This window comes from Saccopteryx bilineata, chromosome 4 (genome assembly GCF_036850765.1).
Source record: "Saccopteryx bilineata isolate mSacBil1 chromosome 4, mSacBil1_pri_phased_curated, whole genome shotgun sequence".
NCBI lineage: Eukaryota > Metazoa > Chordata > Mammalia > Chiroptera > Emballonuridae > Saccopteryx > Saccopteryx bilineata.
The window spans coordinates 283,554,760-283,573,156 of record NC_089493.1 but is presented as its reverse complement, the minus strand read 5'-3'; the positions used below and the strand labels follow the sequence as shown (position 1 = coordinate 283,573,156).

Here is an 18,397-nt window from a genome sequence, read left to right as displayed (position 1 = left end):
TCTATGTGTGTGTTTCTCTCTTCCAAATGGCTGTATCCATAACAATTTTATACAATTAATCTCATTGTTTCTCAAGATTGTGGGTGTCACTTTTTCTGGGAAACCTTTCCAGTTAAATCCTTGTCCCTGCGCTTTCTCAGCCCCATGGGATGACCCTGTCACAACACCTGTGCTTTCCTAATGTGACTTCCTGATTCCCCACTGGATGGCAAACTCTGTGAAAGCTGGACCATGTCTGTCATGGTGCCCACTTCATGTTTGTCATCTACCATGGTGACTAGCCCCAGTGGGTCCTGCATAAGTGTTGGAGAGGTGAATAAATCTCTCCTATCCTGATGAATAGCTCAGGTGGGTTTGTTTCTCTCCGGTTTTCGTCTCTCCTTCCTTCCTTCCTTCCTTCCTTCCTTCCTTCCTTCCTTCCTTCCTTCCTTCCTCCATCCCTTCCTTCCTTCCTTCTCCTTAAAGCTATCAGCTTTTAACACTTTATGAAGTATTCCCTAAAACTCAATTTAGAAAATAAAATGTCTCATTTTCTTCAGTATTCTAGATTCTATGGATTCTCAAGAATGTTCTTGTTTTGGAGGCTGGTTCTTGTTTATATTCAAAGAATTCAAGGAGAGAGAAGAGCAAGAATAAGAAAAGACACAATAAGCAAGTTCTTGGAATATTCCTTCAATAGCAATGGTTAGGGTAGACAGCACACCATCACTACTAGCGAGATTATCCACTGTGAACCAGATCTAAGTTGTGTCTCAAAACCAGAGTTTTTTGTCTTTAAGGAGTTAAAGATACACCCTGCCAAAAAAAAATTTTTTTTGAGATAGAGTTGATTTGTTTAATCAAAATAGTTAAATTATGTTTGAATTCTTAAAGGAGTTGACAGAATATGATAATTCAAAAACTCCATGTTTTCTAAAAAATAGTGCTATTAAGAAGAAAGCCATATTTGTCAGTAACCTCAGTGACACTCTGCTCTGTTTGACTTCCCCAGCTGCAACTGCTTTCGCATATAACGCCATTGATTTTGAGAGCTTTCATAAAGATAATTAGATAGACTGGAGCATGTTCTATATTCTCAGCATTTTGGAGGCTACGCAAAGCTACCCAAACTTTTGAGATTTTGAGATATGTACTTGGTGTTGCATCCTTGAGAAACTTGTAGTTTCCATATGCATTGGAAAAAATCCATAGCAAGTCTTCCTCCTAAAACATGAAGAAGGCATAAACCAGTGGTTCTCAACCTTTCTAATGCCGTGAACCCACAATACAGTTCCTCATGTTGTGGTGACCCCAAACCAAAAAATAATTTTGGTGGTTACTTCATAACTGTAATTTTGCTACAGTTATGATTCGGAATGTAAATACCTGATATGCATTATGTATTTTCCGATGGCTTTAGGCAACCCCGCCGGGGTCACGACCCACAGGTTGAGAACTGCTGGCATAAACTATGAGCAGTGGGAATTCTTGCCTCCTTTTTCATTTACGTAAATAAATGTCTGAAACGTATGTTTATACATTAGTTATCTCAGTCCCAGGGCATAACTATTTTAACACCTTGAGCTTCCTTATGTTGGCTGGGGGGGGGGGGGGAGTGAAAAATCATTAGAAACATGATTATGCTTTAATTTAGGTCTTTTAGTTATGTAAGCAGAATGCAATTAAACAAGAAGTGCTCACTAGGACTACATATTTCAAATAGGCTTTCAATTTATCACAGTTTTATGTGTATCTTCCTCAATTTCATGAGGCTTCCTCAAGGCTATGACAGTGAATTATAGCTATGTTCTTGTAATTATTTTCAGTTAAAAAAAATCTTTGCTGCTTAAACTATTGAGTTAAACACATTAAACTTCTAGTTTGTAAAGTGATTCTGTAAGATTTTACACCAACTACAAGATGTTCTTGTAGGTTTAGGTAGAAAGCGTCTTGTGTATTATGACGTCGTCACTCATTATCACCATGGAAGTAGGATGACAGTATTATTTTGTTTTATTTTTATAATAACCCTGTAATCTTTACTATCCTTATTTGCCATATGAGAAAACTGAGGCTTTGTAATTAAGTTATTTGCATGAAGTCACATAGATAAGAAGTGTATAATGTAAAATGAAAAACCAAGAAGTCTAACTTCACATTGTATGCTGTTAATCATAAAAATGATTCCAAGTTGATCGTATGAGCAAGAGTGGCGAGTGGGTACAAGATGTTTTCAGGGAATTGTATTTCTCTTTATTGATTTTAGAGAGAGGAAAGGAGAAAGAGAAAAACATTGATTTGTTGTTCCACTATGTAAGCATTCATTAGTTGATTCTTGTATGTGTGCAAGATTCTTGTATGATCAACCCCACAACTTTGGCATATCAGTACAATGCTCTAAACAAATGAGCTTACCTGGCCAGGGCCAATGGTCAAGGAATTGAAAAAATAGAATGGTAAGGACTCAAAATCTAGGTCATAGTCTCATTCTCAATTAATAGCATGGCTCTGGGCAAGTTACTTACAAACATTTAATCATGTAATGCCTAAAATGCTTGTGCATGATGAACTTCTTTGTCATTATTACTGCATTGCTACTGGTGGTGATAATGATGATATGATTGTGGTTAATCAGGATCTCTCATTTCCTCTGACCACGTTTCAATCTTCTAAGTGACACAACTCAGTGTGGAAGAAAATGTTTCTTAGAGAAATTTTTATATTTCAAATCTCTTTCATACCCAAGACTTTGACCCCTTCTGTTCAATAAAACACATGTCTCTTAAGTAAGAAGTGGTCTTTGAGCTGCCGGCAGTATGCGTGGCCACTCTACATGGCTCACACAAATGACGAGTCTCAGGATACTTTGAGTCACAATTAGTTGTGGCATCCATCATCGTGGTTCTCTGTTGCTCTGTCAAGAACTGTCAATTATGCTTATGGCCACAGCAAACTGCGGTCAAGAAAAACAGCCTTGTTCACATCTTGCTGCTTTTTAGAAAAGAATGTTTGAATTAATCCACATCTGGATGAAAATAATATAAATGCAGAAATTCTACTTTTTTTTTATAATCATATGCTCCTCTGCTTTGATACCCTAAAAGAAACAACAACACAATCAGTCTTACACCCCAGTCTTTCTTAGAAATGCTTGTGGAATCATCTAGCGCTTCCTAGTTACCATAGTCAGTGGTCAATGGGGAACATATTAGTACTCCGTCCATCAAAGGGAAATAGTATTAACACCACTTAACCCCTCCAATGAGTCTATGTTCTGTGCAAAGTTCATCAACTGAAATAAAGTCACTCTTCAGCAATTCCATAGTATCAAACTAGCCATGTTCTTCTTGATCACTATTTTAGCTTCAGCACGTAGTATATGCTACCTAGCACATAGTAGGTACTTAAAAATATTTGTTGGCTAAAAAACTAAATCACTCCTGTCAAAATCAATATACTGTAGAGGCTAGGTGCTAAGATGCTTTGTACCAAGAGAAAAAGATTGCTTGCTTTTTGTCTGTCTTTCTTTCTCAACTGTCTTTCACAGTAAGAGTCCTGTTCCTTAATTTTGGCTAGTACCAAATAGGTCATTGGTCTGCCATCTGATCAACAATGAACCCATAGTCCCTGCATGCTAATAGGTGCTCTTTTTCTTACTTATGTGTCCTCTATGTCAAAATATGAATTAACTTGAGCTCCTAAAACTGACCAAAAGATGGATTTCAGACCTCAGCAACAAAAGCAGAACTGGAATCCATCATCGTGCAAAAGCAAACGTGCTTCCACCCCACCAAGCCCTAGGCACGCTATTCTAACCTTTTTCCAAGTTTCTGAAATATTTATGGGAGAATAATTTCTAGAATAATGAATATAGCTTTCCAGTAGAGCAACGAATGCACACTATATTTCTGTTATCATTTCCTATTAAATATTTATATCTGTATTTTCTGTTTGCCTCATAACTGGCCATTTATTGATGATGTTTCACCAGCACAGTCCAGTTGAGGGCAAAAAAAAAAAAAAAAAATAATAATAATAATAATACCTACCCACAAGAAACAAAAACAAACAAATGAAGAAAGGGTGTCGTGTTTCTGCACTGTTTCCATTTAAAAAGTACAGTTAACATTTTTAATACAGTCCATATTTCATAAATCGTGCACGTTGACATGTCCTAAAGAAAGATGGATGGGTTGACTTGGAGGTATGCCTCTCTCTGGTATTATATGTGCAGCTGGCAGAGCTAATCTTTACTTCCCTTGAGCAGAACACACACAAAAAAATGTAATTCTCTAATAACTGACATAACTGCATCATCCTGCAGTATGGACTGCATTATTAAATCACAGAGACAGGCAAAACCGGAGTACTGGGGAAGCCTGACTTCCACTGGAGATCAGACCATAAAACGCCTCCTTACTGTAACCAGAAGGGACTGAGAGCCACGGCGCTCCGCGCCTGGAATTTGGGACAGCTCCCGAATTTGCTACAATGGGGTTCTGAATGCCTGCAATTACATTCATACCTTGCTGTTGCACATTGCCTTGGAGTTTACAAAGCATTTTCTTGTACCAGGCCACAGTGATATCATCAAAGCAGGGATTGCTGTTCTCTTTCTAACGGTAAGAAAATAGAGGTTCAAAGAAGTTACTCTAATGGTAAGCATTATTTTTCCATAAGGACTTGAAACAGTATAAATTGCTTTCACATATCCAATTGCCTTTTGCTTGTCTAACGGGAAGAATAATCCACCTCACAGTCTTCTTCCAGTCGCCCCGGGGTTACCCACTCAGAGAGCACAGGGAGGGGTAGGTTCCACACTTAAACAGGTTGGCTCAAAACTTAAGCAGGCTTCTGCAGGACCGTAGTTTCAAAACTTACACAGAGCCTTGGCTTAGCAAAGAGCAGTCTGGAGCTGAGTCAGAAGATAAGGGTTGCAGAGAGATGAGCTGCTTTGCATAAGCCTAGAGGAGGAATTTGAGGATATTTTGCTTAGAAGAGGGATAGGGAGGGGTGCGAGTTGCATCAAGCTAGGACGGATGGAAGAAAGAAAGAAAGAAAGAAAGGACTGAGCACGTGGCCGTGCGTGTGTAGACGCACGTTTGAGAAGGCTAATGCCTGACCTTTGAGACGTTGGTGTCCCCGGAAACTGCCCGGCTCCTTCAGACAAAGCAGTGTGTGGTCACTTTTGGGACTCATCGCCATCAGAGATCAGTCACCAAATACTCTGCTTCCTCTCCCTGCTGGGCACTTCTTGTGCTTTAAGAGGAACCATGTGACTAGTTCTGGCCCCCGGGGCCTGTAAATGAAAGTAACAAGTGCCGGAGTGTTTCATTGTTGATACAAGACGTTGAGGTCAGGCGTTTGTTTTCTCCGCCTCTGGTACGGTGACTAGAAACAGGAGACAGCGGTGCTTCCTTCATCCTAGGTCCCTGGCTGAGTTTGAGAAGCAAACTCCTTTCTTTCGGTCCCACCAGATCTATGACGAACATGTCATACTAGTGACGACCTTGAAAACTGGGAGTCAGTGCGAGCACTGCTTGACCTGCGCATCCTGATGATGCAGCTGGCTGCCTGCCCAGTGTCCTCCTGGACATTGTGCTTGAGTATTTGTTGTCAAGGAGAGGGGCTGCGTTCCATGTGAGGGCGGGTTTCATTCCCAGATGACTCGGAAACAGCGTGAGACAGAGGAAAGAACGTAAGCGCAGAGAGGGCAGGAACCAGAAACCCAAAGGGCCCCGGGGGAGGGTAAGGAGCACAGGATCTGCAGGAATCTTAAGATTTGGACTTTTCACAAACTATAGAATAGATGTCTTGACAAATGTGTCTGGGTTTAAGGGGCAGAGCAACATCAGAAGCTATTTCTGAAAATTCTTCCAATGCATTCTCAAGTTAGAGAGAAAGGTGGGGATCCCCCTCCCACGCTATATGACAGATGAGGAAATTGGAAATTCAGGAAGGAAAAAAACTGGCTTGTATAATTTCATGCAATTATTAAACAGCAGAGACCAGATTACTAAATTCTTTGATCATAGGTTTAGTGGTCTTTCAATCCACTCTGGTAAGAAATCCTCAGAAAGACAATGAACTAATAGCCTATCACACAATCTCTCTCTTCCCTTCCCTAGTCCCATGCCTCCCCCACCCCCCACCCCCGCCAATAATTTCACGTATAAATCATTGAGTATGTTGAAATGCTAAGTGTCTGCAGTGGGAATGTATCGCAAGTTGACCTTCTTCTGAGTTGGACTGACAAATCATTGACAGCATACTAATACTTTCAATACATTTTCCCATAATATGAAATTTTTATTACAGTAGTCCCCCTTATTCATGGTTTTGCTTCTCATTGACTGTATTTATCTACAGTCAGCTGCAGCCTGAAAATATGAAACGAAACATGGCAGAAGTAAGTTTTAAATCACACACACGGTTCTGAGTAGCGTGATGGCATCTCGCACGGTCCTGCTCTCTCCCACCTGGAACATGAATTATCGCATTGCTGGGCGTGTCCTGGCTACATACGCTGCCCAGCTGTCCCTCACTTATCAGCCTAGGTCATCAGATCAGCTGTCATGGTAATGCAGGGCTGGTTGATCAAGTAACACTTATTTTACTTAAAATAGACTCAAAGAACAAGTAGTTTAAACTTGATCAAAGGGCCCTGGCCGGTTGGCTCAGCGGTAGAGCGTCGGCCTAGCGTGCGGAGGACCAGGGTTCGATTCCTGGCCAGGGCACACAAGAGAAGCGCCCATCTGCTATCCACCACTCCGACACTCCTTCCTCTCTGTCTCTCTCTTCCCCTCCCGCAGCCAAGGCTCCATTGGAGCAAAGATGGCCCGGGCGCTGGGGATGGCTCTGTGGCCTCTGCCTCAGGCGCTAGAGTGGCTCTGGTCGCAACATGGCGACGCCCAGGAGGGGCAGAGCATCGCCCCCTGGTGGGCAGAGCGTCGCCCCTGGTGGGCGTGCCGGGTGGATCCCGGTCGGGCGCCTGCGGGAGTCTGACTGTCTCTCCCTGTTTCCAGCTTCAGAAAAATGAAAAAAAAAAAAAATAAATAAATAAACTTGATCAAAGGTAGGTATGTATAGTACATAGAAGGCTTGGTACCACCACCCATGGCATCTTAGCACATATGCCCGTGGTTAAGGGGAGATCACTGTATCATTCGCTTGTCTTCCCATGCAGTCATGTCTCAGCATATCAGCCTGTTTCCTGAAGGGCAGCCCCACACACGTGGCCCTTGGTTTTATCTGCCATGACTAACGTCAACACTCTCTTATCTGCCCTACCCTCATCATCCTCCTGCTTCGCTTGAGCAAGAACATCCTCAAATTCCACTCTCTGCCCTGTTGCTATTTTTTTTTCAATAATTTTATTTTTTTAATGGGGCGACATCAATAAATCAGGTTACATATATCCAAAGATAACAAGTCCAGGTTATCTTGTCGTTCAATTATGTTGCATACCCATCACCCAAAATCAGATTGTCCTCTGTCACCTTCTATCTAGTTTTCTTTGTGCCCCTCCACCTCCCCCTTTCCCTCTCCCTTTCCCCCCTCCCCCCGTAACCACCACACTCTTATCAATGTCTCTTAGTTTCACTTTTATGTCCCGCCTACGTATGGAATAATGCAGTTCCTGGTTTTTTCTGATTTACTTATTTCGCTTTGTATAATGTTATCAAGATCCCACCATTTTGCTGTAAATGATCCGATGTCATCATTTCTTATGGCTGAGTAGAATTCCATAGTGTATATGTGCCACATCTTCTTTATCCAGTCATCTGTTGACGGGCTTTTTGGTTGTTTCCATGTCCTGGCCACTGTGAACAATGCTGCAATGAACATGGGGCTGTATGTGTCTTTACGTATCAATGTTTCTGAGTTTTGGGGGTATATACCCAGTAGAGGGATTGCTGGGTCATAAGGTAGTTCTATTTTCAGTTTTTTTAGGAACCACCATACTTTCTTCCATAATGGTTGTACTCCTGTTGCTATTTGTTGGATGATATTGTACTTAATCATGTGAGGTTTCTTGTTACTTTTGAAAACTATTCTACCTTTGTACCTATCATTATATTTTTATTTATTTATTTATTTGTTGATTTTAGGGAGAAAGAGACACAGAAACATCAATTTGTTGTCCCACTTATTCATGCCTTCATTGGTTACTTCTCGTGTGCACCCTGATCAGGGATCAAACCCACAACCTTGGCATATGGGGATAACATTCTAACCAGCTGAGCTACCTAGACAGAGCCTGTGCTTACATTTGGATATGGGCCCCATCATTACTGCAATATGAGGGATAGGTTAATTAGATTATTCATTTTTACTGGTTGATTTATCATAGGTTTTAAAAAGTCAATATTATCTACAAAACAACTTGTTAACAGATACTTTAGGAGCATGAAGTAAGGCTCAGCTGTATTATTCCACTTATTCAGGTCATACATCTCTATTCAATCATAACATTCTTTTGTGTGCAAGCAAATACAATCTCTGAATCCTTCCTAACACAGTGTTCCTGGCAGCCGCGGCCAACTTCTCCGAGCACACCGAGAAGCCTCTCTGCTCTCTTCATTGTTAAATTTACAAAGGGGCTTGAGACATTTTCCATTATCTGTAAATGTGCAACCTGGCCTCACACTCAGATCTGATTATTTCCTAAAAGATTATTTCCAGTTCAGTTGAGTCAGTCCTTTTATCTGGCCAATCCTGCTGTTAGTTCTTTTGCAATTATTTATCTCTTAATCATCTGCAACATTGTGGCTCTCTCACACATGTAGGGCCCTTTTCCCCTCCATCCACCCACTAAATTTTCTACCTGGTCCAACTTCTTCCTCCAAAGGGATTTTCATCGTAGCCCCCTAAACTATCAAATTATTTCTTGCTAGTGGTCGGTGGTAGATTTCACAGCTCTCTGGTCATAGAATGTTTCACCTAACTCTGCCTGAGCACTTAGGGGTAAGAGAGAGCAAATCCCACCCCCCCGGGGAAGCGACATGATAACAAGGATGGGAGGAAGACAAGAGATAGAAGGACTTGGGAATAAGGAGGAGATACAGTTGGCTGGGACATGGAGGAAGGGCAGAGAGAGTCTCTGCTGTTCCTCCACCAGCTTGATTGGCGGTAGAATCCCTCTCATCTCCAATCACACCCACTGCTCTGGCTACAGGGATGAACATGTGACCTGGGCCCAGCCAATCAGAGTTTGTCTCTCTTTCGCATTGCTGATTGGTCTAGGGTAGGCATGTCACCCAAGGTGCTTTCCTGGGGATTTCAAATGGGAGATGGAACAGGTGTGGGACCTTTCTAGTTAGGTTAGAAAGCTTCAGGAATGTCAACTGTCAGATGCCAGCGGCTGTTTTCCTTTCTAGAGGGTCTGAATTGTAAACTGGAAAAGGCCAAGTAAGGGCATCAATGAACCCCAATAAGGGTGGGAGTGGTGGTGACGACCAAATGCAAGCGAGGATGCTGGCCTACGTGATGTTATTATTCTTACTTCAGGGTCAGGTATTATTCTTTTTTTAATGAATAAATGAATGAATCAATGCCTCAGTATTTTTAGAGTTGTTGGAAACCAAAATGTCTAGATTTTATGTGGTTGGCAGAAATAAGCTGCTTTAAGCTCTTGAGCACAGTGCTGAAAAGATGTAAGTGATACATTAAGTTTTTCAAAATGGTTTTTCAAGATGAGAGGCTAGAACAGGGCTGAGAAATGCGTAGCACATACACTCTCCCCTCCCTGTCTGTGCCTGTGGCAGACATTGCTAATCAATCAGGGCACTTTCGCCCACCGATTCTGGGCTGGCCTCACCATCCTTCTCAGCGCAGCGCTGCAGGCAGACTGCAGATGAGCAGAGCTGGCTCACACAATAAAACCCATTTGCTCTCCTGAGCTCAAGACAGCAGGAGTCTGTGCTTTAATCTGACACGAGGTTCTCAGGACTGAACCTAGAGAGAGGAAGCAATGGAAGGAATAAGCAACCTACATGGGGGGGGGGGGGTTATTGTCCCCATTTTACAGGACAAGAAATGAAGGCTCACATAAATATTTATATATGCAAAGTCCCATAGCCAGAGTTGCCTGGGCACCAGAATTCAGACCCCACCTCCCGACTTGTTCCGTGGCCGCTCATAAAACCAGGGGGATATCGGACATACAGGAGAAGAGAAACACCGAATCATCAACATCTCTGGACCGGGTTGCTGGGAAAAAAAAAATGATGATGTCAGTCCTCCTGCTTAATATTTCAGTGGCTCCCTATTCCCTGCAGGATAAGACCTAAATTATTTAGCAGGAAAAGCAAAGCTGCTCATGAGCCAAGACGCCTCGTTAATTCTGTCCCTGGCTACTTCTCTCTTCCTGGCCTATGTGGTCAGGCAAAACTAAACAATTTGCAGGCCCCGCGGTGCGTAGGGCAAAGGAGAAGGGGCTTGCCGGGGGTGACGGACCTCAGGGAAGAACCACGTGAATGTCAAATCGCATCCTTGTTGTTTCACCCGTGGGTGCACACACCAACAGCATGGCTGCAGTGAAGTTACTTCACCTGTCTGATTCTCTATCTTCCCCACTTGTAGAATAAAATAGAATGGATGTCCTTCTTTGCACTCACATGAATATCTGTGCAGATAAAATGAGGTAACATCCATAGAGGGCTTAGTCCAGTGTCCAGCAAATGATAGGTACCCACTGGCTGTATCCGCGGAAGCCATACAGCTTGGGATATTTGGAGTTCAATATAGCAACCAGCAGCCACGTAGACAAGTCCCCCAGAAAGGTGGAATCACGAGACCAGGATGCCAGTGGCATTCTTGGGGGACAATATTTCTCTATTTTTTGCTCCAGACTTCATGCTCACCCCAGCTGCGACAAGAGACTGCTCCCCCCCCCCCCCCCCCCATTCTCCACAAGACTCCACCAGGAGTTATGGATTGAATCTGGTACTCTTAAGCAGATTTCCCTATTGTTTTAGCCATCCATCAATAAATGGCTCTTTCTAAAGGTGAGGATCTGGTTCCTTAAGGCTGAGCTGCTGAGATATTCTAGATGACCCATACGTCTCCTGACATTGCTGTATTCATAGATGGCTTCTCTAAGAAACCATTATTAATGATGTAATTAATATGAATGGCTATGGTATACATCAAGCAGGTCATTAAGGCAGAGGTGGGGATGTAGCCATTTGTATTAAAGATACATTTTATGTTCTGAGCCCAAGCAATAGAAAGTGCTTAGGTTAGAAATCTTGCTTTGCTACATTTTGGATTTTTTTTTTTTTAAGTTGCTGTAGATGTTCTTGCTCGCTTCATGTTACACTGTTGGAGCCTCTGGGAATCTGAATGAGTTAATAAGGTAGATTTTTTAATAGAAGCATATATTCAACTAAATCACAGCCTTTAAAGTCACAGATTTCAAAGACCAACTGATTTAATTAATGTGTTCATAGGCATTGGAAAAGTTTTATTTGATTTTACTAGTCTCTCTCCCTTAAATACTCATCTGCAAGAATATTTACTTATAATTTGTTGTGTAAAAGGGGTGTTCCTAAGGCAGATGCCATATGTAACTACACCGCTTACCTTTAAGGGAAAAAACCGAAACGACACCCTCAAGCTCTTCTCGGTGTGGAGAGCTCAGAGCTCCATTCCTATCTTTGTAGTCAGCGTTAAACCTTGTCTCCTACACCCAGGCCATTCGGCTATGAGATAAAATACGGTTGTCTCGTGGAATGCTGGAGTCCCAAAGTTTTCTGCTGAGAACATGTTTCCGTGGAGAGATCTCTTTTCTTTTGCTTTCCTTTCTTTCCTTTAGTCCCTTCCTCTTAGAAACGAATGTTGCTCTTTGTAGTAGCCAAAGTGTTAAATGTTTTTAATAAAAACGTAGGCGAAGCTGGAAGGGAACATTTTTACCTTAGGTATAAAGGATATCGCCACTTTCCGAGTCCCTAAGCACTGAGCAGATGGGAGAACAGTGGAAATCGGGGAGTCACGCACAAAAAAAGGGGGCATTTTTATGCCTGTGACAAACAGATCATCTTAAGCACACGGTGCCCGGTGGCGGGCAGCTGTGTTATGCAAGCACCTGGAATGAACTGCAGAGGCAGGGAGGCGTCTGGGACTGAAGTCGCCCCAGACACCGGCCGGCTCAGAGCTCCGTCTGCCTGCAGGGCCTGATTCTTGGCTACTTGACAGTCAGCCGGGCTCCAGATGCCAGAGGCCCAGAGGCAGCGAGGCAGGCCGTGCGCATCCAGCTTTCCAAACTCCTGACACTGTGACCCTGCTGCGGCTCGGAGCCTTGATTAACTGGAGCTGGGGCCCCGGCGGGCTGTCCCGGAGTCAGCTGATACCAGATGCTCTGTCCTAGGTCACCGCCGGTGAACACACCTGGACGGAGGGGTGAAGACAGCAGTACTTTCTGTGGCTGCACTGTGTGAAGCAGCTCCACTGTGCAAGACACTCTATCTCCCAGGGGTGGTGTGGGGGCATTAGCTCCAAACCTCGCGGGGGTTTTATCACCCCCGTTTCGGAGAGATTAAAAGAGAAACGGGAGCGCAGGTATTTCTATGTACTAAATGGTGAAATGAAACTGTGATTACAGCCCAGATCTGTCTTATCCCGAACTTTGGTTCTTTCTATTTCAATAATGATTTTCATTTTAAAATTTAAGTAGCAACACTTTTATTGAGTATGAAATTTCACGGAGACTCTGAGATAGAGGCAGGTAGAGCCAGGACTGTGGAGCAGAGGGAGGCCTGTCAGAAGCTCTGACTTGGCTTCTTTGTCCTTTCCTGGTGTCCGGGTGGCCAGAGCCACCTCCCAGCAACCCAGGGACAAGGCTCTCCAGGTGCAGTTCCCAGATCCCCAGCAGCACCCGGGAATTTGAGCACGTTCTGCAGCCCCACCCCAGACAAACTGGATTGGCAGCTCTAGGACTGGCACCCGGGAATCTGAGCTGTAGCAAGTCCTCAAGTGATGCTTCAGGCATGCTCTAGTGCAGAAGTCGGGAATCTTTTTGGCTGAGAGAACCATGAACGCCACATATTTTAAAAGGTAATTCCACGAGAGCCATACAAGGACCCGTGTGTACGTTAGGCATTATCCAATAAAAATTTGGTGTTGTCCCGGAGGACAGCTGTGATTGGCTCCAGCCACCCGCAACCGTGGACAGGAGCGGTAGGAAATGACTGGATTGTAATAGATGAGAATGTTTTATATTTTTAATGTTATTATTATTTTTTATTAAAGATTTGTCTGCGAGCCAGAGGCAGCCATCAAAAGAGCCACATTTGGCTTGAGAGCCATAGGTTCCCAACCCCTGCTGTAGTGTGAGAACCACTAACCTACAGCTTCCAAAACAAATTATGATAAAACCTGAGCTCCATTCCGTCTCTTGGAACATAAGGTTCATCATACTGGTGCCGAGACTTTCATTGCGAGGTACAGAATAATGCCTTAGGTCCAGTTCTGCAATTCTTGTTTGTAAGAGACTCGAGGAATGGGTCCTATTCACTCCATACAACATCGAAGGACAAATATGGGCATTATTAACCCGGTAGGTAATACAGTAGAAATTATTTCTCTTGATCACTTACAATTAAGAATTGAAAACCACATTTATTTGAGGAAATTGGATGTTATTACCTGGATTTTATGCATTAAAGATGCTGTTGACTGTCAGTTGAAGTTTCTTATGTGTGTGTATGAGTGTATGTGTTTCCTTTGAGAAAAGAAAAAAAAAAAAACAACTACCAAATAAATGATGTCCCCCCATTAACTATAAAAGCCACCTCAATTTTTAAGGTATTAAAATGTGAAAAAGGGGAACACCTTAGAATCAGTGAGAAATGGTACGTAAGAGGGGAGAGCTGAGGAAAATGGAACATCCTTTGCTCTGGGTGTATGAGCCAGTGTGGGCACGTGTCTGAGCGAGACTGTTCTGTACTAGTCAATTTAAAACAAAACTAAGAAATGATCTTTTCTTATTCATGACAGTTTTATCCACTTCCAAAGCTTTGATTACCTGCTCCCATTCTTATAGTCTCGGAATTGGATTTTGCCTGCAGTTTCAAAATCATCACGCCCCATGCCAAACTCATGGCCTTCCTTCCATTTCTATTGTTGATTTCTGCGCTTCTTGTTCTTCTGTTTTTACCTGGTTTCACGGCCTCTTTCTCCACCACCTGCAAAACCGTTATTGGAGAGGAGGCTACAAAGTAGCCAGTTCCTGTAGTTGTTTTTTTTTTTTTTTTTTTTTTTTTTTTACCACTGCAGATGTTTCTGAGAAGGTGGAATGATACACGGGGCTCCAGGCAGGAATACATGTTGGTACCCTGTCCATTAAATTGAGACATTGACCCTGGTTTTACAGGTTCAGCACAATTTTAAGGAGCAGAAAAGATAAGGTAATGCCAATAGAAGCCTCCCTAAAAAACAGTAATTGTTTCCTACACTTTTGCATAGTCTTTCTGTTTTGTTTTTTCTTCTATTCCTGGAACCATTCATCATGTGTAGTAGGTGATTATCTATCTATCTATCTATCTATCATCTATCTATCCATCTATCATCTATCTATCTATCTATCATCTATCTATCATCTATCTTCTATCTACTTATCATCTATCTACACACATACATACACACATTTGTTTTCCTTAGAGTTTTGACAAATTACCCTATAGGCCTTCATGAAGTTAGTAAAACTAGTCTTTTGAGGAATTATTTTTTCCCCTCTTGCTCTCTCTCTCCAGAACCATCCACGTTATCATCACCAGATCCTTCCCAGTTGGGGTATTTCAATTGTTTTTGAGGTGGATGCTCCCCAGCGATTATAAAATGTTCAGTGAGATTCCTAAGCCTTAGAGTCGTTTCCCTGGGGAACAGGTTTAACTTAGAAATCAAGAACATTAGGTGATGGTGCTGACATTTTGAACGTTTTATTTCTTTACCAATAATAATAATAATAATAATAATAACTTTTTGTAAAATGAAAAAAAAAGAAATCAAAGGAAAGCGAGGGACCCCAATCCTTTGTAGGTTTCTGCGTCTAATAGCCTTAGGGTCCCACGTTCTCAGCAGCGTTCACCCGACAGGCAGTGTGAACTGAAGGGCTGAAGCTGTTTGGAAACTTTTCCATTTTTTTTTCTGTAAAAAAATTCAAACTCGGAGTCAGAAGAGCTTACCGGTGTCAACATTTAGAAAAGCTATGTTCTCTTTATAGAGTCACTTATTGTCTTGGGTTTCATTTTTGGTTCAGGGGGAAATTAAATTCCCTTGCAATTACACTATCTGTCTGCCCAGGAAATTTCCTCCGTGCGGGGCTTTTATTTGCTACTTGTTCTCTGAGCGAAACGCCACAGATCCACAGGGCTGGGAGTGCATTTCGGAGGTCTTTTGGGTTCAACCTGCTCTTTCTCGCAAGTCAGTAGTTAAATTAGCCCTGACCCAGAAATCCCTTATATTCTAATATCCAACAATTCTTTAAAAAAAAAAAAAAAAAGAAGAAGTGGGTGGAAAGGATCATTAAACTGCATCCCAGCGTTATTCTGTGAGCTTACTCTTTGGTTCAAAAAATCATGTTAGTATCCACATTGCTTTCTACGTCAACCACATAAAGCCCCATCAGTAACTTGTCATAAGTGTAAGAGCTTCGCCGTTTAGCAATGCAAGTGATTCAGCGGAGACATGGGGATGCCCTCACATTCCATTGTGTTTTTCTTGTTATAGAGACAGGTTGGTCATGGGGATATCACAGTGGGCAAGAATTCCAAAAACCTGGGTTCAAATCTCCAGTGCATCCCTATACTATTCGATAGGTTATTGTATTACTTGAAATTCACTGTTCCTTCCAAGCCACCCACCCTGCATGCCTTTCCTTGCAAGGAGTTCTATTTTCCCATCCCATTCCTGCCAGTCTTGGCCACGTGACTTGCTTTGGCCAATGAACTGTGAGCGGAAATAATATCTGTTATTTCCAAGCAGAATATTTAAGTCAGCCTATACCTCTTTTTAACCAGTGATATCTTAAATAGGGGACCCTATCTGAGGCATGGAGCAAAAGTCATGATGCCCTGAGATGAACATAGATGAGCAAGAAGGAACGTGAACATTCATCGTAAGCCACAGGCTAGATGGGGCCATTTCTTAGGGCAGTGGAGCTTCATCTGTTTTGTCTGATGATGTTCAAAGTATTTGCTTGTCTGAGTCTCAAGTAGTGTCTGAGACCTGGGAGGGCTGGAGGAGTGCTAATTCTTTTCTGCAAGCTCCCCCTCCCCCTCACCGTCACCTGCTGTATCGCCTCGCACCTCCTGCCTGCCCGATAAATGCCTGATGAGCTAGCTGTACTGAAATGGTTTGGGTCGCCTGGGGCTAGCCCCTTCGGTTCTCAAACCCAGCATTATCCAAAGGGCGGGCGAGGTTATAGGAGCTGTGTACGTTGATCTTAGGTGGTCCGCAGACACAGCAGTATGTCACGTCAGAATACATCGTGAGATAGTTCTTCCCTTCTCGGTTCTCTTTTTAGCATAGTTCCTGGCATTGGAAACAAAAACACGAATAACCACAGACTTATATATTATATCTAGTAATGCCTAGAATATAATAAGACTGATTTTATATATATATTTGTGCAGTAGCTTTTTATTTATGCTCGCAGTTGCTGTTATAGATTTTTAAAAGTACATCATGGGCCCTGGCTGGTTGGCTCAGTGGTTGGCTCAGTGGTTGGCTGGTGTGCAGAAGTCCCGGGTTCGATTCCCAGCCAGGGCACACAGGAGAATGCCCATCTGCTTCTCCACCCGTCCCCCTCTCCTTCCTCTCTGTCTCTCTCTTCCCCTCCCGCAGCCGAGACTCCATTGGAGCAAAGATGGCCCGGGCACTGGGGATGGCTCTGTGGCCTCTGCCTCAGGCACTAGAGTGGCTCTGGTCACAACAGAGCAACGCCCCGGAGGGGCAGAGCATCGCCCCCTGGTGGGCACAGCGTCGCCCCCTGGTGGGCATGCCAGGTGGATCCCTGTCGGGCGCATGCGGGAGTCTGTCTGACTGTCTCTCCCGGTTTCCAGCTATAGAAAAATACAAAAAAAAAAAAAAGTACATCGTGTTTAGGATAGAGTGAGATGTAGAAAAATATCAAGTAAATAATAGAATAGGTGGTAAAGTGATACGGCAAAAACTAAAAATCCAGCAGATAGAGAAGTTGGGGGAAACCATTGTAAATCTTCTCGTACACTAACTATAACACTTGTTATGAAAGCCAACAGAATGTGCGATTGGGCTTTCGTTTCGGGATGGGAACATGACAGGTAGATGGCCGCTGTCATCTGTATGGTCATTGTTGATGGTTGTTGGTTACTGTAGCAGTGTCTTTCCTATCTGGGGACTTCTTCCCCCGTTTAGTCTCTCGGCCAGTTTGCTGAGGTAGCTCTTCACCTGATTCGCTCATTCCAAGCCGAGAGCAGGAGCAGTGCACAGAGGCACCATCATCCTCTGATTTGAATTTCTTTTCACCTTCTACACCCACTTCCTGTTCTATTTGAGAAGCTATTGGAAACGTTGGTGGGAGTGAAAAGAACCATTAGCAGACTTCCTTGAGTTTTAAATAGAAAGTATGAAGTCAGGGAATTGTGAAGTTGATAAACCTTCAACAGACTCTTGCCTGCCGGTGTCTATGTTTAAATATAATTCAAACATACAATTTGTCTGACTCTCCTGGTTTTTTGTGTCTCTAACCCGTCAAATCCGAACTTTCTGAGGACGGCAACTTTGTATAGTTCACCATTGTGCCATCATATCCTCCGGTCACTTTATAAATGTTTTGTTTCTTGAAGCCAGGACTGATTCCAACAGCCACTCATTGATTAGCGGCTTTCAGTCAAAGCGTGGTGACGCATTCTATTATGGGTACCAATACACCTGTTCTTATTAATAATAATAATATTAATAATAATGATGATGACGGAAACAATATTCATAGCAGCTCTAAATTACAGAATATGAACCAGGAGCTCTGCTAGGCACTGTCTGTCTCTAAGAACTCCATCTTACAGCAACTGGGTAAGACGGGTGGTATTACCTCTAATGAAAACATCGAACCTTAGAGTAGTTTAGGGGCCAAGGCGTATGAACCAAATACAGCCTCTGTCCGGTTTCTGAAACCCAATACCCATTGGTCTCTTCCACCTAATACAGTAGTCCCCCCTTATCTACAGTTTTATTTTTCATGGTTTTATTTACCCACAGTTTACTATAGTCTGAAAATAATAAATGAGAAATTCCAGAAAGAAACAAGTCGTGTGATTTTAAATTGCATGCTGTTCTGAGTAGTGTGATGAAACCTCACACTGTCCCACTCGGTCCCTCCCGTGACGTGAAGCATCTTTTTGTCCAGTGAGTTTATACTTTCTAAGCTGACTGCCAG

General features: G+C 42.8%; 1 protein-coding gene across 1 annotated transcript in view; it reads left to right on the top strand.

Moving 5' to 3' along the window:
- Nucleotides 1-18,397, top strand: part of RBFOX1 (RNA binding fox-1 homolog 1) — a 1,121,108-nt gene that overhangs the window by 339,228 nt on the left and 763,483 nt on the right. The window lies entirely within an intron of this gene.